This window comes from Odocoileus virginianus, chromosome 10 (assembly GCF_023699985.2).
Source record: "Odocoileus virginianus isolate 20LAN1187 ecotype Illinois chromosome 10, Ovbor_1.2, whole genome shotgun sequence".
In the NCBI taxonomy this organism is placed as follows: Eukaryota; Metazoa; Chordata; class Mammalia; order Artiodactyla; family Cervidae; genus Odocoileus; species Odocoileus virginianus.
Window position 1 is genome coordinate 7,302,080 of NC_069683.1, and position 24,947 is coordinate 7,327,026.

A 24,947-nucleotide genomic window follows, 5' to 3' on the forward strand; every position below is an offset into this window, starting at 1 on the left:
AAGCAATCATATTAGATGATCATACTATGCTCACATTGGAGTAATATCCTCATTTCCATTCATTTACAAAAGTTTTTAAAAGATTTAGTAATAATAGATTCCTAAAAGCAAAATCATATTGGCTTTTCTGATTCAGGAAATTTAGCACAATCAGTCTCAAGGGCACACATGAAACTCTTTCTTTGGTATCTGAGATATTACTCTTCCTTGGTTTTCCTCTTACTTCTTTAATCACTTCTTTTCTTTTTCATTTTCTTGCAGTAATATTGCTTTCTTAACCTGTCCTTTAAATAGAGTGCCTTTCCAGAATTCCATCTTCGATCCTCTCATGTTTACTCTGTTTAGTCAATATTGCTATTTGTCTCCCCAGCATTCCATTTCACTTCCTTAAAGAATGTAATGTTTTCCAATCTAAAGTTTGAATAGGATTGATGCCCACATCCCAAGAGAATAGGCCTTTCTGGGTCTTTCCAGTAAGCAAACTCCAGGCCTCCTTCCCAGCTATAGTAGCTGTTTCATGAAGATGCACATAAAGTCAGGTGTGAGCAAGTCAGCACATTCTGTTCCTCTAGCCAAATTAATTGGGAAGCCAGGAAACCATGATTTAAGCTAGTCAATGAGAGCACATCTGTGGAAGGCAGAGCAGGAATCAAGAATTGAACAGAATCTGGTTCTGGTGAGACACTGTTGAGTTTTAGGGTCAAATTTCAACTGGACCTACCCTATTTGGGGACATTTCAATTACTAAAAATCAATAGATTAGAGTTTGAGTTTAGTTTACTGTTAGTTGCAGTCAACAGCTTCTCAGTTGATTCTGTATACCTTCCCTCTAAGGAATGAAATCCACTCCGTATATAATCACTTAACTTTCTGAGGTTCCCTGTGTTCAACAAGAAAATATTGTTAGGGTTAAATAAAATAATGTATTAAAGCTTTTAGCACCATGACTGGCACATTATCAGTACTCAGTTAATAGTAGCTATTGCTGTTGTTGTTACAGATGTTATAATTATTTATATTCCTTCACTTTTACCTTCATCTCTGAATCACAGGCTCCAGAACATAAGGTACAGCTATTTACTGCACATTTCTGCTTAGATGACGCCTCAGCACTTCAAACCAACCCATTCACAATTAACTTCAGTGTTGTGTTTGCAAAACTGCTCTTCCTCTTCTGTCAGGTTGATGATTCCATCATAACACTACTGGGTGTGTGTGTGTGCATGCTAAGTCACTTCAGTCATGTCGGACTCTTTGTGACCCTATGGACTGTAGCCCGCCTGGCACCTCTAGCTGCCATCAAAACTCCTAACTCTTTAATCTCTAATATCTAGCCATTACCAACTTCTATTCATCTACCTCTGAAAAGCCTCAAGTTGCAGCCTTACCCCTTTTAATTTTACTACTAGGACCTTGGTCCAAACCCTTATTTTTCACATGGACTGTGAAAGTGAAAGTGTTAGTCACAGTCATGGCCGACTTTTTGTGACCCCATGGACTAGTCCATAAGTCTCCTCTGTTCATAAAATTCTCTAGGCAAGAATACTGGAATGAGTTGCCATTTCATTCTCTAGGGGATCTTCCCGACCCAGGGATCCAACCCGGATCTCTCACATTGCAGGCAGACTCTTTACCGACTGAACAGTCATGGACTGTGGCAATGGCCAGTTTATTTTCTGTTTCCATTGTCCAAATTCTTTAGTTCTTATTCTATAGAGTTGCCAGTTCCTTCCTAAACACATTAAACCAGTAATTCATTTGCTTAAAAATCATGTAAACCATTCACAGTCTTTCTGCCTAAAGACAAATTCCAAATCCTTAGCAAAACACATCTTGCCTTTCAAAATGTAGCTTCAACCAGAATCCTGGCCCTCAATTTTGTGCCTTGTCCCAGATTACCCTTTACTCCAGGATTTTCATGGACCCTTATCTTTTATCAGGTTGGTCCTTAGATGGAAAAAGTGCTACTCATCTTTAAGACAGACCCAAATGTCATTGCCTCCAGGCCTTTTCCAACTACGGAGAACAGAATTAATAACTGATTAGCCTTTTCCCCCTTGGAACAGCACACATGTTGCTACTATAATATTAATCACATTATTTCTTAACTCTTTATTTATCTATATGTACCATCTGTTAAACTCTACATTCTTGAGGATAAGAACTATGTCTTTATATCTGGAATCTAAAAAAATGAAATAAAATAACAAAAAACAAGACTTGAAACATGTAAAGTTGTCATGTATTGATTACTTCCCATGTGCCTGACTTTGAATAAGATGTTAAAACGTGTGTCTTGTCAACCCTAAGAAATAGGTATCACTATTCCCATTTTAAGTTGGTTTTAGAAAAGGCAGAGGAACCAGAGGTGAAATTGCCAACATCCCCTGGATCATTGAAAAAAAAAGAGTTCCAGAAAAAACGTCTATTTCTGCTTTATTGACTATGCCAAAGCCTTTGACTGTGTGGATCACAATAAACTGTGGAAAATTCTGAAAGACATGGGAATACCAGACCACCTGACCTGCCTCTTGAGAAATCTGTATGCAGGTCAGGAGGCAACAGTTAGAACTGGACATGGACCAACAGACTGGTTCCAAATAGGAAAAGGAGTACACCAAGGCTGTATATTGTCACCCTGCTTATTTAACTTATATGTAGAGTACATCATGAGAAATGCTGGGCTGGAAGAAGCACAAGCTGGAATCAAGATTGCTGGGAGAAATATCAATAACCTCAGATATGCAGATGACACCACCCTTATGGCAGGAAGTAAAAAGGAACTGAAAAGCCTCTTGATGAAAGTGAAAGAGGAGAATGAAAAAGTTGGCTTAAAGCTCAACATTCAGAAAACTAAGATCATGGCATCTGGTCCCATCACTTCATGGCAAATAGATGGGGAGAAAGTGGAAACAGTGGCTGACTTTATTTTTCTGGGCTCCAAAATCACTGCAGTTGGTGATTGCAGCCATGAAATTAAAAGACACTTACTCCTTGGAAGGAAAGTTATGACCAACCTAGACAGCATATTGGAAAGCAGAGACATTACTTTGCCAACAAAGGTCCGTCTAGTCAAGGTTATGGTTTTTCCAGTGGTCATGTATGGATGTGAGAGTTGGACTGTGAAGAAAGCTGAGCACTGAAAAATTGATGCTTTAGAACTGTGTTATTGGAGAAGACTCTTGAGAGTCCCTTGGACTGCAAGGAGATCCAACCAGTCCATCCTAAAGGAGATCAGTCCTGGGTATTCATTGGAAGGACTGATGTTGAAGCTGAACCTCCAATACTTTGGCCACCTGATGTGAAGAACTGAGTCATTTGAAAAGACCCTGATGCTAGGAGGGATTGAGGGTAGGAGGAGAAGGGGATGACAGGGGATAAAATGGCTGGATGACATCACCGACTCGATGGACATGAGTTTGAGTAAACTCCAGGAGTTGGTGATGGATAGGGAGGCTGGTGTGCTGAGATTCATGGGGTCGCAAAGAGTTGGACATGACTGAGAAACTGAACTGAACTGACTCCCATTTTACAGATAAGGAAATTGAGACTGAAAAATCTGTTTGACTTTTCCAAGGACACAGAGTTAATAAGTGCCAGAGCCAGAACACCAATCCCAGATCTATATAATTCTAAAGCTGTCTTTCTACAAATATTTACTGTTTTCTTGGACATGAGCTTTCCTTCAGTTCTCATATAATGAATGTATTTCGATGTTATCCAGTATATATATTTGCTTCTCCATTTAATTTCAAACCCTAATCAAGGTCATTTTCCTGCCCCCTTTTTGCTTAAAAGGTTATTATTGAATAACCTCCATAACACTTTCCCGTGCTAAAATAAAACCATCTTTCTATTTTTAGGCTATAATTCCACTTTCTCTGACTGGTGGCTAGAATGTAACAAAAATGAAAACATTGCAAGACTTTGTATTGGCTTAGGGTATAAAAGCAGGAATCCACTGAGGCCCTGCTGTGAATACCTGGTTATCATTATAACAGAATTATGGAGCAGGAATGTGATACTTTAATGAACTCTTTTTCATTTGGGGAGCTCACACTGGCCAACATTTGCACATAAATGCTTCTAAGACCACAGTATCTAATTAAGTAGTCATTGTACTTTACTACATATAACACTGCATTATTATTTCTAAATGTTATTTTGACTGGTACTTGATCTCCTTCACCTTTGATTTATGTGAGTATTCTAATCTTTCTTAGGTATGTAGCATTATCTGCTTGCCAAATTTAGATATTTCTTGGAACAGATTCAGTTAAACTTCATGGTGTAGTTCCATTACAATCAAGGTCAAACATTAGCTCATAAGTTTTCAGACCATAGGAGAAATCTGAAAGAAAATCCCATTTTCCTTCTCTCTCTCTCTTCTTCTCTCTTCTGACACCTACTTTGTCCTCTTGTAAATTCTTTATATTATCTAGTCCATCATAAGACATAAGATTAAAACAAGCAATTCTATATTTGTACCTCAAGGGAGTATTTTCTGGATTGTTTTTGGTGGGGAGTAGGAGAAGGAGCATTGATTTATCCATTAAAACTCAAAAATATGGCCAAAGTTAGATATTAACTATTCTTTAATTACAATTAGTGATAATATTCTTCTCTGTGTGTAGAGTGTGTGAGCATGTGTGTTTGTGTCTGTTAGGTGGGAGTCAAGTGTAGAGAAAAAAGGAGGGATAGAAAGAAACAGAGAAATTTGAGATAGTATTGTTGCAAGAAAATTTAACTTTCACCTGAAACCTCATGGGAGGTTATTTTGCTAAGTTTAGAACCAAGATTACTTAAAATTCCATCTAGTAATCCATATGGTCTTATCTGATGACACTGGTTTGTTTAATTGCCAAATTTTTACCTTTGATATCAGTTGCTCAAACCTATATTAAATGTGTAGCTCATTATAGTTTGAATGATTAGTCTTATTTATGGCTCCATTTTGTATCTAGGCTTTCACAACTTTTTGCCCACATTTAACCTGAACTAATTTGTCATATTTTATTATGCTCTACACATAATTTATAGGCCTTCTGAAATTCTTTCTAGAACAAGATGGGATATAATAAATAGAAAGTGAATATGAAGTCCTTAAATTGTGAATTTAATGAATAATTATCTCATATACCAATTTCATCCTTCTTCTCTCTCTCTCTTTTTTTTTCTTTTGTGGACATACCAAGTGTGTCTGCCAGAAGCTGGGAGTAGAGTGAATGTTGAGCTTGGCTGTTAATCCAAGGTGTCTCTCTAACATACTTTTGAGTCTTCCTCTGAAATCTCTTAAATTCACTCTGTCTTCTGCAGTCCAAGCAATTTTATTCTGTTTCTTGTTCTCTTTTACATTTATAAGCCTTTGTATCAAGCATCCTAGTTTACAAAGCATTTTGCAATGCCTGTTAAGCACGGTGTTTGGGTTCCCCAGGTGGCCCAGTGATAAAGAATCTGCCTACCAATGCACGAGACACGGGAGACTCAGGTTCAATCCCTGGGTTGAAAAGGTTACTTGGATGAGGAGATGGCAACCCACTCCAGTATTCTTGCCTGTAAAATCCCATGGACAGAAGAACCTGGCAGGCAACTCTTAAGCAAGGCCTCTGCCTCATGTCTTCATCCATTCTAATTCATCCTGCAAATCTGTACAATATAGTTTTCTTGAAATAATAATTTTATCTTGCTCAAAAACCACTTTTTGTCACTATATAGTGACACTTCTTTGCCTAGGCTCCAACAGCTCTCGTTAGCCAGCCCCTTCCTTCTATAAATCACTTCTTTGCTCTCCACATAAGCCTTCTTCTTCTATCCTTGTTCTTCTACTTTTTCCTTGCAGTACCAGCTTCATTCCTGCTTCCCTCATGTTCATCCAGTTTTCATTACCTAGAATGCTCCATTTCTGTCCTCCCATTCAAATCCAATCCAATTTTTAGACTCAATTAAGCCAAGTTACTTTCACAGAAGTCCTAAATCTCAGAGATTGTTACTAATCAAATGTGCTAGACATTTCTTTTTTGTTTGTTTGTTTTCTCTGACTAAAGTATGTATTCCTTACTGGTAGGCATACTTTTATGTCCTTCTCTTGGGGCATGTCACAAGCACAGCACTGAGAATTAGAATAAAATTAGTAGAGAATTACTGAGGCTCGCTCTTCACATACACAAGCAAGTACTCAGCCAGGACCATATATTTCTTTAAAACTTTCAATTTTATATTGGAGTATAGCCAATTAACAATATTGTGATAATTTCAAATGGACAGCAAAGGGACTCAGCCATACATATGCGTGTATCCATTTCCCCCCAAAACTTCCCTCCCATCCAGGCTGCCACATACATTGAGCAGAGTTCCCTGTGCTATACAGTAGGATCTTGTTGGTTATCCATTTTAAACATAACAGTGGGTACATGTTGATCCCAAACTCCCTAACTATCTCTCCTTCTTATTGTTCCCCTGGTAACCATAAATTTGTACTTTAAGTCTGTTTCTGTTTTGCAAATAAGTTCACTTGTATCATTTCTTTTAGATTCCTCATATAAGGGATGTCATAAGATATATTTTAGAATCAAGGCTTTGAAATTCCAGGAACTCTTTTAATGTCTTGATTTGTCTAAGCAAAGATTTCATGATGATAATACTGAATCATATTTGTAATATAATCCATCTTCAACATGATCTAGAAGAAAATATCTAAGACTTTTGTTTGGTTACTCTAAGCTATGATTGAATTTGGTCATGGGGAAATATCTCCATTTAAAGAACTGACAAAAAGAATAAATTTGAATTTTATTTTCATATACAAGAGAATCATGTTCCTTTCCAAGAGTCTGAAAAGTTAGTCTGAGTTTCCCAAGAACCATATGTCCTTAATGCTTAGTTTCCAGGGAAGTCAACTAAGTGGGATGTGTGCTTGCCCACATTTAGCACAGGTATATGAGCTCACTCATGCTGCTTGCTTTCCCTAATGCTGTGTGCAAGCCAACAACCTTTCTCAATTCAACACTCTAAACAGCCATCAGCAATTAGTCTAAGTTAGCACAAGAACTGAAATTTATTTGCCACTCCTATCTTTAGGATAAAGTCCAACTCTAATCCAGCATTTGAAAATTTTGAATTCTCTTCCTACTTACCTTTAGAATCGTCTATATGAATCTACTCTTACATCAACCTTTGTTCTCGTCAAGTTGGTTTACCCAATGGATCTAAATTAACAAATATAATAACAATAACTGATATTTGGCAAGTCACTCTAACTCTCCACAATTCAATATACCTGATGATATAATATAGGCAAAATATGTATGTTATGTAATGCCTATGTAAAATATAGGCAACAATAGGGCCTATCTATATGCATTATCTTGAAGATTAATTATATTAAATTATGTAAAGCATGTGCACATTTTGCTCATTTAATTCTCACAACAAACCTAAAAGCTAAATATTATTATTTCCCTTTAACAGAAGGAAAAAACCGAGATACAGAGAAGACAGCAATTCATGCATGATCAGAAAGCTCTTACTTTCTGGAATCAGGACTTAAGATGAGGCAGTTTGATTTCAGAATCTACATTCTTTAAAATGAGTTGTACAAACCTCAGCATCTCCCATGTGCCAGGCTATGTGATATATTATTGTTGTTTAGTTGCTAATTTGTGTCCTACTCTTTTGTGACCCCATGGACTGTAGCCCGCCAGGCTCCTCTGTCCATGCGATTTTCCAGGCAACAATACTGGAGTGGGTTGCCATTCCTACTCCAGGGGATCTTGCTGACCCAGAGATCGAACTGACATCTCCCTCATTTTCAGGTGGGTTCTTTACCACTGAGCCATCGGGAAAGACCCATGTGATGGATACAAGGATATAAAAATTATTAGACTTAGACTAGCTCTGGAGAAGCTCTAGTCGAAGAGCAGGCAAGAAATAATTGTGATATGATATAAATCAAAGAGATCTACCAGAGGATATTTAATAAGAAGTATCTGTCAACTTCCAGAGTTTCCCCAGTGGCTCAGTGGTAAAGAATCTGCCTGCAGTGCAGGAGATGCGTTAGATGCTCGTTCAGTCCCTGAGTTGGGAAGACACCCTGGAGGAGGGCATGCAACCCACTCCAGTATTCTTGCTTGGAGAATCCCATGGACGGAGGAGCTTGGCAGGCTACAGTGCATAGGGTCAGAAAGAGTTGGACACAGACATGACTGTGCAGCTGGGCACACACGCACACACTCACACCAAGGCCCAATGGGATCAAAGATATAGAAAAGATGAATTCTAACTGACGGAATCAGATTAGGCTCCTGAAAATTATAACACTCAAGAGGAAGCTTGAAGAAGGAGAACACAGTGCTAAGTGGATAAAAGTGGAGTATAGATGGCAAGAAGTTCTAGATAGAGGAATAAACACATTCAAAAGCAGGAGAGTGACAGAAAACACAGCTTTTGTGAATAATGTGTTAGTAATATTGAAGCTTAGAACCTGAAAACTGGAAGTAGATATGGCTATATCAGCTAAGCCTGAAATGATCATGCCATGAAAAGAAGACTGGATTTTCAAGTATGTATTTTTAAACAACTTTGACTCATTATCAAGGGAAGTATGCAATCATATTTGAATTTTTAGTTATTCTTTTAAATATTTATTGACATGTGCACCATGTGCAAAAGCAATTTTAGATTGATTCAGCTATAGTGTGGTAATAACTTGGCATGAGAAGAGCATGGAGATAGAGAGACCAATAAAGAGGCTTCTGTATTATTACATTAAAAAGACTCATTCATTCATTCATTCATACATCTACTTACCATATATTTTTATTGAACCAATAGCAAGCTGTGTTCTGAACATCTGTAGGATAGTCAGTAGTGAATCATTTCCCCTTTGGAGGTTACAGTTCTTGCTCTGTCACTTGCCAACTCTGTGGACTTGGGCAATTATTTAAACTCTCTGTGTATCACTTCCTCTTCTGTTAAATGGATGTTATAAGGGTTACCTTCCTCAAACCAGTCAATCCTAAAGGAAATAAACCTTGAATATTCATTGGAAGGACTGATGTTAAAGCTGAAGCTTTGGCCACCAAAGTTGGCTCTTTGTGAAGAGCCAACTCATTGGAAAAGACCCTGATGCTGGGAAAGATTGAAGGCAAAAGGAGAAGAGGGCAGCCCGAGAATGAGATGGTTAGATAGCATCACTGATTCAATGGGCTTGAGTTCACGCAAACTCTGGGAGATGGTGGAGGACAGAGGTGTCTGGAGCACTGTCATGGGGTCACACAGAGTTGGACACGACTGAGTGACTTCCAACAGCAACAACAAACTTCCTCATATTAAGTTAAATGAGTGTTAAATGAGTCTATATGTGTCACTGTTTAAAATAATACCTAGTATGCAATGAACGCATTATATGGTTATCCTATAAAATTCTGTGTTCTTTCCTGGTTTACTGCTATCTCACAGCCCCCATCCTGAGGAAGGCCATGGACTGCACAGGCAGCCCCCAAATGGTATTTATGAGGTATTTATTTCCTCCTTGGTATTTATGAGGTTTTCCTTTTCTTTATTCCAGCTTACAGAATCAGTGATAGGTGTCTACTTGTCCTTTAACCCAATTTATTAATAATAATAGGTCATGTTAATCCTTTCCTCTTTGAAGACTCCTCTTCCTATCACATAGACCTAAGGGGCAATCAGAACACACACAGAACAATTGACAAGTCAGCTAGAGTCTCTGCAGGTGATGATTTACATCAAACAGAAAATTTACATCCTCTGACCTTTGGTCCCACCTCTGGCTTGTGACTTTGTTTAGGAGTTTATTCTGTAGGCCATGAGTAGCCACTGGAGGTTTATGAATTGATGGTTGGTATGATCCTTATAATAAAATGCCAGTTAATAAATATAATAAGAATGATAAAGTTTTCAACAATCATAAATGATAAAGTTTTTATAATCATTTTTCCTAATAATTGATTCACGCAAGAGTCAGCAAAGGTTGCTAAAATATTGCGTGAATGTCTAGTGGATTAAGGATTAATATCCATAGTCTCAAAGTTCTCTCACATATTATTAATTACTTATGAAAGGGAAAATGGGAACTGCATAGTGAAAAACGATGGCAAACAGTGCTAGTCAAGTAATCAAAATTAGCATCACCAATAACAGAATAATCTGATAGTATGAGCCTCCTTCTATATTACATTGAGATGACACAGCATCACTTTTGTGGTATTGCTGCCGCCAAACCATCACTTGAGTCTAATCCTGAGGTTAAAAAATTCTGAAACAATAAGATTGAGAGACATTTTGTAAAATAACCATCCTGTACTCTTCAAAAATGTCAGCAATGTGTGATCTTGAGTTGAATTTTTTAAAGACATTTTAAAAATAACTGTTGAAATGTGAATATTAGATAATAGTATTATCATCATTAATTCCCTACACATTTTGCTAATTGTGCTGTGGTTATAAGTGAATGTGCTTGTTCTTAAGAACTACATTCTGAAGTGTGAAGGGTTATGATGTCTGCCAGTTACTTTCAAACTTATCACAAATAATTACTATAATATGCATATATGTATAAGTTGGGCTTCCCTTGTATTTAGGAGTAAAGAATCTGCTTGCGATGCAGGAGACTTGGGAGACATGAGTTCAATCCCTGAGTCAGGAAGATTCCCTGGAGAAGGAAATGAGAAGCCACTCTGGTATTCTTGCTTAGAAAATCCCATGGACAGAAGAAACTGGTGGACTGCAGTCCATAGGGTTGGAAAGAATCAGACACAACTGAGTGAGCACATACACACACATAAGTATAAATATCCAGATGGAGATAAAAGTCATGATAATAAAGGGAAAATTGAAATTGACTGTTCTTTTCTTGTGAGGATTCTCTAACTTCTGTGGTAGACAGAATAGTGATCCCTACAAATGTGCACATTCTAATCCCCAGAATCTGTGAATATGTTAGTTTACATGGCAAAGAGTAAAGTGGCCTGCTGCAGGGTCAGGGGCACTGAATGCAGAAGTAAGTGCACTGGACCTTTTGATGGAGGTCGCCATTATCTTCATTGAGTGAAGTCGCCCAGTCGTGTCCAAGTCTTTCTGACCCCATGGACGGTAGCCTACCAGGCTCCTCAGTCCATGGAATTTTCCAGGCAAGAGTAATGGAGTGGGTTGCCATTTCCCTCTCCAGGTGATCTTCCCAACCTAGGGATCGAACACGGGTCTCCTGCATTGCAGGCAGACACTTTACCATCTGAGCCACCAGGGAAGCCTTATTTACCTCCACCATAGTTTGGTGGAGAACAGAACCCACCTATCAACAGAAAACTGGATTAAAGATTTACTGAGCTGGTTCCAAATAGGAAAAGGAGTACACCAAGGCTGTATATTGTCACCCTGCTTATTTAACTTACATGCGGAGTACATCATGCAGAATGCCAGGCTGGATGAAGCACAAGCTGTAATCAAGATTGCTGGGAGAAATATCAATAACCTCAGATATGCAGATGACACCACCCTTATGGCAGAAATCAAAGAAGACCTAAAGAAACTCTTGATGAAAGAGGAGAGTGAAAAAGGTGGCTTAAAACTCAACATTCAAAAATGAAGATCATGGCATTTGATTCCTTCACTCCATGGAAAATAGTTGGAGAAACAATGGAAACAATGACAGACTTTATTTTGGGGGGCTCCAATATCACTGCAGATGGTGACTGCAGCCATGTAATTAAAAGGCACTTGCTCCGTGGAAGAAAAGCTATGACCAACCTAGACAGCATATTAAAAAGCAGAGACATTACTTTGCCAACAAAGGTCCATCTAGTCAAAGCTATGGTTTTTCCAGTGGTCATGTATGGATGTGACAGTTGGACTATAAAGAAAGCTGAGCGCTGACGAGTTGATGCTTTTGAACTGTGTTGTTGGAGAAGATTCCTGAGAGTCCCTTGGACTGCAAGGAGATCCAATCAGTCAATCCTAAAGGAAATCAGTTCTGACTATTCATTGGCAGGACTGATGTTGAAGCTGAAACTCCAATACTTCAGCCACCTGATGGGAAGAACTGACTTACTGGAAAAGACTCTGATGCTGGGAAAGATTGAAGGCAGGAGGAGAAAGGGATGACAGAGGATGAGATGGTTGGTTGGCATCACCTAGACTCGATGGACATGAGTTTGAGTAAGCTCTGGGAGTTGGTGATGAACAGGGAGGCCTGGCGTGCTGCAGTCCATGAGGTTGCAAGGAGTCAGACATGACTGAGTGACTGAACTGAACTGAGATGGGGAGATTGTCCGAGATTATCCCAGCAGATCCAGTATCATACTAGAATCCTTACAGATGGAAGAGGAGGGAGGAAAAAAAAGAGAAACAGAGAAATGGCAGCATGCGAAGGACTCAGCCTATTGTTGGTGACTTTGAAGATGCAGGAAAGGCCCTCCAGCCAAAGAATTCTTATGGCATCTAGAAGCTGCAAAAGGCGAGGAAAGAGATTTTTCCCTGTGCTCCAGGAGTAGAGCACTGCTTGCTGCCATGTTGATTGTACCTGAGACCTGTTTCAGACTTCTGCTCTCCAGAACCATAGGATAATAGATTTGTATTGCATAAAGCACCAAGTCTGTGGAAGATATTACAGCTGCAAAAGAGAACAACTACATTTTTTTTTTTCCCAAAACAGTGATTAAAAAGAGGAGGTGACCATCAAAGTGATTTTTAAGGACATCATCTCAGAGACAGAGCTCAGTTGGGGAGGTCAAATAATGTCTGTAGGGTTTGCAACCTTTAGGAAGCTTGATCTATAGCAGAAATGACAATGTCAGACCAGGGTAAGAAATGACAAGAACCTAATGGAACCAAGAGGAAGTAAGGCAGGAAGAGAGAGTGAAGTTTTCATTCTGAGAGCGCTTGGGCATTTTTCATGAGAGGAACAACGGGAAGGAGAGAGCTTTATTTACGTATCCATGGTGTTTTAATACAAACTTTAGTGTTGCATTTGACAGATGGACGAAAAGGCCTATTTTTTAATGAGAATGTATCTTTATAAACATATAAGGGCAAAACAGCTGAATTATCTTCTCCATAGGAAATCTGACCTTCTGCTCTGAGTTTGTACAAATCTGTGTTACTACCAACTTGCGTGGGTGACTGAAATCCTTGCTGTAACTCAGCTAGTAATAGATATGAGCAGGGGTATATAAACATACTTCTGAAAATGAAAAAAGTTCTACTTCTTTTTTACTTAATGTGCCCTTAACTATCACATTTCCATAACGCCGCTTTTTTTTTTTTTTCCTAACAAAGTGCTCTCTTATGGTTTCCTTTTATAGGGGAGAAATTAGAAAGAAAAAAAAACTCTGTTAGAGAACAGACATAAAGATAGAAAAAAATACATATTTATGTATTTGTGAGGTGTCATTTGGAGCATGTGAAGCATTATGAAGGGGATTGAATTCCAACCTGTTTTAGAAAACTGTGTGTGTTGTGCTTAGTCGCTTAAGTCGTGTCTGACTCTTGCGACCCCATAGACTATAGCCTGCCAGGCTCCTCTGTCCATGGGATTCTCCAGGCAAAAATACTGGAGTGGGTTGCCATTTCCTTCTCCAGGGGATCTTCCCCATCCAGGAATCAAACTTGGGTCTCTTGCATTGCAGGCAGACTCTTTATCGACTGAGCTATGAGGGAAGCCCATTTTATAAAACTAGAAAATAATATAAATCCTCCAAGCATCAATCCCTCAACTGTACAAGAGAAAAATCATATCTATCTTGAAGACTGTTATGAGAATTAAATGAAAAAATCCAAATATTTACAGGCAGGATTAGTATAAAGTAGGAGATCAATATAGAGAACAGTCAATATATTTTATTTTTTTTAATTATTATTTTGTTGCTGTTTATACTACTGTTGTTGAAACTCGGTGACTTTGAACTTTTTTTTCTTTCCTTTTCAGTCCCTCTATATCAGTTAATTTCTTCTCTTCTCTTTGGTCAACTTTTATATTCAGTCATTTCTTTAATCTTTAACCCTCAACCCTCTTTTGTTCTCAAACTATATTCATTCCCTGGATGGACTTTTCACTTTGATGACTTAAAATACTGCCTCACTATTGATGATATTTTAATCTATATATCTAACTGAATTCTCACATCTGAGTCACAGACCTGGGAAAGTCACAGAAAGGCAGAAACATAAATTTGTTAGGAGAAATAAGACTAGGAATGGTGGCTTAAGAGAAATAGGTGATTGAACAACACTACTATTTTTATTTGGTTTTGTTTCACTGTATATTTTTAGAGATGAGGAAGTTTTAGTTAATTTATATACTAGTGGGAAATTGCTAAGGGAAATTGCTAAAGGAAATAATAAAGCTAAAAAAAAGAGAAAGATGACTGAAAAAGTAAAACATTAGAGGAGACTTAAGAAACACAGGATCAAGGGAGATTTGAAGGGAAAATATGTGTGTGATGAGAATGCAGATTCCCCAGAATTGAATTAGAATTCTATTAGGATGGGGTTTCCCTGCTGGCTCAGTCAGTAAAGAACTGCTTGCAATGCAGGAGACCCAGGTTTGATTCCTGGGTGGGAAAGATCACCTGGAGAAGGAAGTGGAAACCCTCTCCAGTATTCTTGACTAGAAATCCCATGGACAGGGGACCCTATTGGGCTAGTCCATGAGGTTGCACAAGAGTCAGACAAAACTTAACGGCTAACAGGATAAATTAGCTACGAAGATGCATTGAGTGATAAACTCACTTCTCTAAATTTTTTTTGGTCCCAGTAGCTACAACTCTCAGGCATTTGTTGATGGTATGTATAGCGCTTCTTATGTCTAAGGAGCCTGCACAGGAATAGATTTGAAGGTTTTTTGTTTTGTTTTTTGTAATTTCAATGTTAATTATTTCACTAAGGAGCCATCTGTATATGACAAAATGACATAAACAATTTGAAACCCACCATACCATTTCCTCAAACATTAGAAAAAGCAAATGAATAGGTAGATTGAATGTGTGGTGTGTGTATGTTTGAACAGAGCCCCCATATAAAATTTTTTGCACACTGGAATTCTTAGAAATCTTTATAATATTTTCTCTGTTAGGCTACTACAGAGAGCCTTCTGTGTGGCTGTGCTCCCCCTAGTTGTCTGGGGAAAGCCCTCAGAAGGCAGCAAACACACGCTGTAAGGGTGCACTGTGAGTTTCTAAAGGCCTGCAATGAGTGAAGACAGGAGGTCATTCAGAAGAATGGAAATGGCAAAGCTGCCGGAAATGGGCCACAACGCCCTAACTCAAATGACCCTTGCTTCTCAGAAAGTCATAAAAAATGAGTGTATAAGACCCCAGTCCTACTCTAACACATGACTAGGATTTGTATTTATGGTCTATAGACTACAGTCTGAAACAGGTCTAATATGAACCAGCTGTGTTTCTAAGAGGAAAACTACAGGCAGAACAAGCGTGTTCTCAGTGGCCACAAGATGGCAGCCTCTTCATGGTTAACTCTTCTGCGGTCTCCCTGCTTCTGCTGGGTTTTGAGACCAGAACCGTGGGGTAGACGGGAGGACTGGGAGCAGGGATTCGATCAAGGGCCACAAATAAATAAAAAGTTACTTATTTTCTTTCTAAGATTTACTTTATATCATAAATTTAAATTTTTATTTTACCTTGGGTATTTACAGGGAGGGCTCTGCCCCAAAATTCCATCTGGTCCGAGTCTACTGGGCTGGGGGACCTGAGGCCACCTGGGGCCTGTTTGAATCTTAAGACAGACGGAGTTGGGACTCTTCCTGGTTGTGGTGACCACCTTAAGGCAAGGTTCCGCTTGTACCTGCAGGGACGGGCTATTTCTTGTACTTTGTTCTTTCTGTCTTCTAAGTAGTTGAAAATACACTTTCTCTTTTATTTACTTTAAATTCTAATTTTAATTTAATTTTCTCGTTTTACTAAACACTTTTAACTGTAATAATTTATCTTATAACTTATCTTTTTTGAGAAAAAACAACATAGTTTCATTCAATAAAGACAGTAAATGTGTTTGATATCCCTTCATAAAACCATTCTTTTTGAAGTGTCATGTTACTAAACAAGGACAAAATTTTAAATACAAAAAAATGAAAAAGGAAAACATAAAACAATATATCTTATTACCACCCAAAGAGAAACCCTGTTAACTGTTTTATAAGATCCCATATCTATATAAATAGGGTATTTTCCAAAAATGGAATTTTATGATATAAAGATGATCTTTTGTAGATTAAAACAATTTTTAACAGTGTATTATATACATTTTTCTATGTCAAAAATGTATTGGTGGTGGTAGTTTAGTCGCTAAGTCATGTCTGACTCTTAAGACTTCATGCACTGTAGCCCTCCAGGCTACTCTGTCCATGGGATTTCCCAGACAAGAATACTGGAGTGGGTTTCCATTTCCTTCTCCAGGGGATCTTCCCGACCCAGGGATTGAATGGAAGGATACACACTGAACTGGGACTGGCTGTAAAACTAGAGGTCTAAGGGGACAGTGAAAGAAACATTTGAGACTTTGCTTGATATTTTTATTGTTTTAGAATTTTTATAGTGAGCCACATATTATTTTTATAAATAAAGATAAATGAATGTCAAGAGAAAATATCAGTTTACTGAGCACAGGTCTCTCATGGATAGAAAGGAAGGAGGATAATTCTGCAAAATGCCTAACTCATGGTTTATAGAACAGCCCTTCTAGTCTCACGTCATTGAGTACTTTCTCCAACAGCCCCAAAGACCTTGTTTTCAGCTGGTGACATGTGATTCATGCCGTATTGTGCCTTTAAAGCCTCCCTTGAAGAAAATCCTTTCTGAGATTTAAATCTGGACCTCTTTATCTTCAAATAGTTGTAGACAGTGATACTAGATTCCATGAAGAAATACTGTGGATTGGCAGACCTGAGTCATTAACATAGAAGTCCCTTCAGAGGGTATAAAAGATCTAAAAATGAAGACATTTTCTGGGAGTAAAGCAATAGGATGAGAAAGTAAAACTCAGGGAAATATTAAGTTCTTCACGTTCTAAAAATAAAGGTGAAAGAATTGGAATTGATTCACTCTAATGACTCTCCCAAATCTTACATGGTGGCCTCCTAGGAATCTATAAAGATTATAACAGGGGTCTGCAAATCAGCTTCCATATTTCTTAAAATGTAATGTTAATCATATGTTTCATACAATGCTGCTGCTGCACAGTAAGGCTGTGTAAATTAACTAAATATCAAGGGTCTTCCCTTGTCTAAAACCATCTCAACTCACTTTGATATACCATGCCAACTTAGAAAATTTTGTTTTTAGTAAAAATGTAGGAAAAATTAACAATTGCTTAAGAAATGGAAACATTACCTTATTTACGACACTGAGTCTCATCTGTTTCTTGAACTCTATTCTTTGTTTAACCTTTCAGCTTCTTTCCCTTCCTGTGTCCCATCTTGTGATTAATATTAGTGTCTCCTCAGGACACTCTTCTCTGTCTGATATCTCTGAGAAGCTCTGGTAAGACCTACCCAGAATTCCAGGCTTCTCTTCCTTGGTTTCTGCAGAAGTGCAGTGGAATCTGCTTGTTTTTAGCTTGGAAACATGTTTTTTCCAAGAGTCAGGCAGAATCTTTACTTAGGACTCTAGGCAAGTATCTAGTGGAGGAGTGATTCTCCCAAGAGAGCCACCAGAGACCCAAGCTCCTCATCTGAAAGCAGTAAAATAAAATTTAAAAAACCCAGATTATCGGTTACGCTATTTGGGAATTGGGTAAAGCCAAGACGACTGATGAAAGCTTTTAATAAAGACTGTAGGGGTTTTTTCAAGCACAGACATTTTTGAGTGAAGTTTCATCCTTTAGTTCTAAAGTAACAGAATAGATTCTTCCTTGTATTCTCATTTTCTCTTTCTAGGAGAACTTTCAGAAGATAATGTAGCAACTGACCACTGGGGAACTAAATAATTTTAGAGACTTCCTTAAGGTCTTCCTCAGATACAAGAGGTGAAGGTGTCTTTGGGGTCTAGAAAAGAGAAAAACAGTCTCAAAGGCCCCTTGCTGAATCATCTAACTTGGGAGAAAACAACAGAATTTTAGTTCCACCCTGATGCTCCAAGCTGGTTGCATCTATCTGGAACTTATCAACCCCTATCCAGAAACCTTCCAGCCCCTACACCTGCCCAGAAGACTCATCACCCCTTGCCCAACTACAAATGTCATCTCAACAAAAGTATACTCAAAATATCCCACCTGATTAACGTTTCCCTTATCGCTTCCACAAACCTCCCTATAAATATGAAGCATCCCTGATCTCTCTTGGCGCTCAGCCTGGTCGTTAGGCTGACTGTCGCCCCTCCTTGCCTGAATAAAGGTAACCTACTTCTGTTGAGGTCGTCTTTCCTTTTCTGCCTCGCAGGAACTATACCCTACGAGAGGAAATAACATAGTTCTTGATCCTTAGGAGTTTACAACACCCCACTCCAGTACTCTTGCCTGGAAAATCCCATGGACGGAGGAGCCTAGTGGGCTGCAGTCTATGGGGTCGCTACGAGTCAGACATGACCGAACGACTTCACTTTCACTTTTCACTTTCATGCGTTGGAGAAGGAAATGGCAACCCACTCCAGTGTTCTTGCCTGGAGAATCCTAGGGACGGGGGAGCCTGGTGGGCTGCCGTCTGTGGGGTCGCACAGAGTCGGACACGACTGAAGCGACTTAGCAGCAGCAGCAGTAGTTTGCAAGTGTGACAAGCAGGTTTGATGTTGTTTTAGTTGCTTAACCATGTTCAACTCTTTCGGGACCCCATGGACTATAGCCAGTCTGCAAAACACAACAGGGAATAATACTTTTTTTTTTTTTTTAAAGAATGGAAAGAAAGAATTCTAGCTGTAAGGTACAACATGAGCAAAAACTTGGAGGCGTGAGGAATGAATGATAAAAGGAAGGATGATAAGCATGGTTTCATTGCTGGAGTTCAAATCAGAGGGGGCTGTAGTGGGAAGAAATTCTGCAAAGAATTTCAGGGCCTGAATATACTGTGTCCTGAATCCCAGGCTTGGAGGATTTTATTCTGTTCAATATTCAATAAAAAGCCATTGAAGGATTTTAAGCAAGAATTATTTTCAGGGCTATGCCTTAGAAAGATTTATCTGGCAGAAACAGTAAGATAGTAAGATTGGAGGCCAGGAAACCAATTATTAAAATAATATCAATGGCAGATGTTGAAGACCTAAAATAGTACATTATGAAAAGAAAAAGACTGAGTTTTGGCCACAAAAACATCTGTCGTTTGAGAAGGTGGGCACTGAGCTTTAGCCTATGGCTGTCAACTCAATCCCTGTCTCTGTCCTCAGGAAGATCTAAAGTAAATATTTTTACTTGAAAAGAAGCTCTACAAAGACAGATATAAAACATTGCTTGTGGGGGTTATGGGCATCAATAGTGCCCTGAAAAGAGGAAAAGCTCTAGCAAAGTTAAGACCTGATGGTCACATTTCCAAATGCTACTTTATCCTTTAAATGATACCTGCAATGCAGTCAAAGCAGGAGAATTATAAAGTTTACTGCTTCTATAGAGAAAAATGGCTTCCATTGCCTCTTCACAAGAGGTTGAATTTCGTAAGTTTATCCTGGGAAATTTGTTTTGGATAAACAACTTGAGATATGATCATGACAAATTTAGGCCAAAGAAATTAGTAATTTCAAATTAAAGAACGTTAGGACTTGAGCATGCAGGGTCAGTCACTAAGTCTTGTAGAACTCTTTGTGACCCCATGAACTGGAGCCCACCAGTGTTCTCTGTCCATGGGATTTTCCAGGCAAGGATACTGGAGTGGGTTGCCATTTCCTTCTCCAGGGCATCTTCCCAACCCAGGGATTGAACCTGCATCTCCTGCATTGGCAGGTGGTTTCTTTACCATTGAGCCACTTGGAAGCCCCCATGAGAACTTCAGGTACAAATATAATGTACCTGTTCTGGATTTTCCTAATGTTTCCATGTTGTTTATTTTTTTAACACTTAACAGAGAGCTTCACTCTTTTGTCATGACCAGTGTGACCCTATTTTATTACCAAAGTCTAGTCCATCAATCATGTCCCAGAAATTCTTGAAGTTTTCTATAGCCAGGTTGTCAGGAAGCATTTAACAAGAGGCTTCCAGTGTGCTGTTTTGGATCTGTCAGGAACCCTCTGGCCCTTCTTGATTCCTGAATATTCAGGAATTAAGAGGAGAAGCACGCCTTTCCGGGGCTGGGGAATCCAGGCATTCCTCATTACAGTGGTAAGTACCCTCTTCCTTCTTATGAAAAGGGGATTGTTTGCAACTCTCTCTGTGATAGGGATCATCTTATGTTTTGTAAGTCTGGAATTTTTATCTTTGCTGAGAATAACCACCTTGTAAGACAGTATATATGCCCACGCCATGTTGATTAAAACACCTTTGCTCCATCAGAGCTTGGGTCCCCGTGTCTTTCTTTCTCTCTCTCTCTATTTCTGGCTAATTCCTTGGAGCGCGGAGGTCCGCTGAGCTCACTTTCTTGCCTTCGCCCACTCGAGAGGGCGCCTGGTGCCTACGTGCAGCAGCGCGAGCCCTAAGAATAGGACTCTATTGGCTTTCCGCGTAAACCAGGGATATCAGCCTCTTTCTCTCTCTTACTTTCTTATTGTCGACTCCGGACCACCAGGTTCTGGTCCATTAAAGGGCCAACACCAGGTAACATTTTTTTTATCACCCCTAAATAACCAGTATGGTCTCAATCCATGAATAGATTAAAAAAAACTCAAACTCAATAATAATTATTTTTATAGCCCTATGTGCATGCGTGCATGCACTCCTTGCAACCTCATGAACTGTAACCCACCAGACTCCTCTGTCCATGGGATCTTTCAGGTGAGAATGGAATAGTTCACCATGTCCTCCTCCAGCAGATCTTCCCAACCCAGGGCTTGAACCGGTGTCTCATGTGTCTCTTACATTGCAGATGAATTCTTTACCCACTGAGAAAGCTGGGAAGCCTTTATAATTTCCATTAAACTTTCAGACACTAGAAGCAACTTAATGATTCTTGTTACTATGTTACATTCCTAAATCCTTAAGGATTCTAGGAACTCTGTGTAAGAAACCATAATTATAACCTTATTTCTGATGAAAATGAGATACAGAGAAGGGAAATGATTTCCAGGGACATAAAAGGGTCCTCAACACCTTATAATTTAATCTTAAGAAACTTTTCAGGCCAACAAAAAAAGGGCCATCTTATAATATGTTTCAGTGGTTCTTTGCATCCCTAGATTAGGAGGCTGGTTTACATGCTGCCTGGCTTCTAACTTACAAGTAGAAGGCCAATGACTGCCCATAGAGCCATGCTCTTGTCAGTAGGTTTTTCCCCAAAAGTGTTTAATTATATGCAAAAAGCAGCAGCTGTCTTTGATTCCACAATGTGCTTAGCTAATTTCCTCAGGTTGCTTAATACTGCCATCTGGACACATTACTGCTCTCTTTGGATCACTTTTAAATAACCATGACAAGGAAAAATTTTTAAGTGAAAAAAAAAAAAAAATAGAAAGACAAAAAAAAAAAAAAAAAAAACCAGAAACAATGGAAAGAAGCAAGACAAGGGTGATTTTCCTGGAGGGAAAACATAGTTGCATGGTAACTTCATCTTAGTTCTGGGAAAAGAAGCCTGGCTGCGTCACATCCCTCTTCTCTGATATTCTCCTCCTTTTTTTGCTTCTTTATCCCTGCTCTCTTTTCCTTAATTCTGTGCAGATAGACCCTGGCGCATTGCAAGTATCAGATTTCTATTGGAGGACTCCTGTCAGTGCAGAAGGACACAATCAGAATGTTTGCTTCTTCACCTATGACTTTGATTCTAGCACTTAGTCGCTCAGCCATGTCTGACTCTTTGTGACCCCATGGCCTGTATCCCACCAGGTTCCTCTGTCCATGGAATTTCCAGGCAAGAATACTGGAGCAGGTTGACGTTTTCTACTCCAGGGGATCTCTCCAACCCAGGAATTGAACCACATTTCTTGCATCTCCTGCATTGGCAGGCAGATTCTTCACCACTAGCACTACCAGATACTATAAATTAGTGTTTAAAAAAGTATTTGCAGTAACTGAGCATCGTGTTTATGTGCAGACTATACATGGCCTGAGTAGATAAATGTAGGATATCAGCAATGTTTTGAAATACACAAAGTGTGTGTGCTCTTACAGGCAAGGCAGAAAGACTCCTATCTGGTTCTATAATCTTTGATCAAATATCTTGTATAAATTCCTGCTAAATATCTATCGGTGTATTTCTTAGTGCTTTCCATAACAAAAACACATATCAGCCTGCTTTGACTTTCAGAAAGTGTTTTCTTATAATAAGCAAAAACTAGTCTCCTTGTGGGCTACCCCTTTTGTCCTAATCTTACATCCTTTAGTCAAGAACAAAAAGTTAAAGGTTTGGAACCCAGATGCAATCAGTCTCTTTGAACTGAACAGCCTCTGGGGGCCTCAGAAACCAGAAGATAGAAGGAAAAAGAAATGAAGCATCCTGCCTGTTAGATAGATGCTACCTTGAGCAAATACTACGCTTCATGACTTTATATACTTTATACATATATGTACATATATACTTTATATATGACCTAAGTTGGTAAAGTAGACCTTATCCTTTACAAACGTGTGTGTATGTGAGTGTGTGTATTGTGTATGTGTGTTTACACACATGCTGGAATAATTTATTCTTATCTCAGCAATATATTAAGGCTGCTTTTCCCAGCATGATCTAAACATACATATTAGTATGCATCTATTACTCTCTCATTTTTCATACCTTGACTCTCAGTGTAGCTTAAGACTGAATGAGCATTTAGAGGCTACATTATGATATTTGAACCTAATGGAGTCTAAAATCCTGAATCTCCTTACATCTCTGCTATTTGGTTCTTGAAAATTCGTCTTGGTGGTTCACACTTGCTCTTTTATAGCCTCCAGCATCTTTTCTTCCCTCCTATTAGTAGTAACAATAACTTAAATTTGGGATGAACAAAGATAAAGGGAGAGGTTATAATTAAAATGCTATTTTCTTCCTTAGTGTAGACATGGGCATATAGCTGAGCATTCAGACTGTTTGCCCAGGATACTTAGTTTTATATAAAGAAAGTCAGATTGAGAATAAAAATGGTTCCACATTTTCATTCCAGAAGTGGCCCTTTCTGAGGGTTAAAGATGTTCTTATTATCTAGATAATTAGACTGGACTTGTTCCTTTTTTTTGCAGTAGGTTCCCAGGTTTCCTAATTTCTAGGTGTTATCTGATATCTTTCAAACATTTTTCTTATTAAGAATATCCAATATTGTACTGTGTTGTGTGTGATCTAAGAATACACAAATGCTACACATTTTGGCCACAGTAGAAAACATATCCTTTTCTCATTGTAACTATTGTTTTAATTTGTGGCCCACTGACTCACACAAAGTGGACATTTTTGGCACCTTATTCTGTCAAATAACTTATTTCCTAATCCATTCTGTTTCATTTTATTCTGTTAGATCTGCAGAAATGAAAACTGTGTCTTTAATATTGTCATCGAGTATTTGATAAATATATTGCTATCTGTAGGGAGCATCTTTTTCCTCTCTCATAATTTTTAAGACATGTTTGTGACCTCATATGAGCAAACATGAGAATTTAAAAAAAATTAAATTGTATACACTTATTCATCCCTTTGTGTCTTTTTTTTTTTTTCTTCACTGTCCTTAGTGAATCTCTAAAACTTTAAAATGTCTACTTGGTGCAATATGGAAAACAACAGGTATAATTAACCCAAGGTGTCAGTAATGAAATTAGAGTAAGTTACTCTTTGTTATCTATTTGTAACGAATTATCTAAAAACTTTGTGACTTAAGGCAATGATAAATATTTGTTATCACATAATCAGGAATCGATGGGAATGCCAGACCACCTGACCTGCCTGTTAAGAAACCTATATGCAGGTCAGGAAGCAACAGTTAGAACTGGACATGGAACAACAGAGTGGTTCCAAATAGGAAAAGGAATACATCAAGTCTGTATATTGTCACCCTGCTTATTTAACTTATATGCAGAGTACATCATGAGAAACACTGGGCTGGAAGAAGCACAAGCTGGAATCAAGATTGCTGGGAGAAATATCAATAACCTCAGATATGCAGATGACACCATTCTTATGGCAGAGAGTGAAGAGGAACTAAATAGCCTCTTGATGAAAGTGAAAGAGGAGAGTGAAAAAGTTGGCTTAAAGCTTAACATTCAGAAAACTAAGATCATGGCATCTGGTCCCATCACCTCATGCGAAATAGATGGGGAGACAGTGGAAACAGTGTCAGACTTCAGTTTTTTGGGCTCCCAAATCACTGCAGATGGTGATTGCAGCCATGAAATTAAAAGACGCTTACTCCTTGGAAGGAAAGTTATGACCAACTTAGACAGCATATTAAAAAGCAGAGACATTACTTTGCCAACAAAGGTCCATCTGGTCAAGGCTACGGTTTTTCCAGTGGTCATGTATGGATGTGAGAGTTGGACTGTGACGAAAGCTGAGTGCTGAAAAATTGATGCTTTTGAACTGTGGTGTTGGAGAAGACTCTTGAGAGTCCCTTGAACTGCAAGGAGATCCAACCAGTCCATCCTAAAGGAGATCAGTCCTGGGTGTTCATTGGAAGGACTGATGTTGAAGCTGAAACTCCAGTATTTTGGCCGCCTCATGCGAAGAGTTGACCCATTGGAAAAGACCCTGGTGCAGGGAGGGATTGGGGGCAGGAGGAGAAGGGGATGACAGAAGATGAGATGGCTGGATGGCATCACCGACTCGATGGGCGTGAGTTTGAGTAAACTCCAGGAGTTGGTGATGGACAGGGGGGCCTGGCGTGCTGCGATTCATGGGGTCACAGAGTCGGACACGACTGAGGGACTAACTGAACTGAATC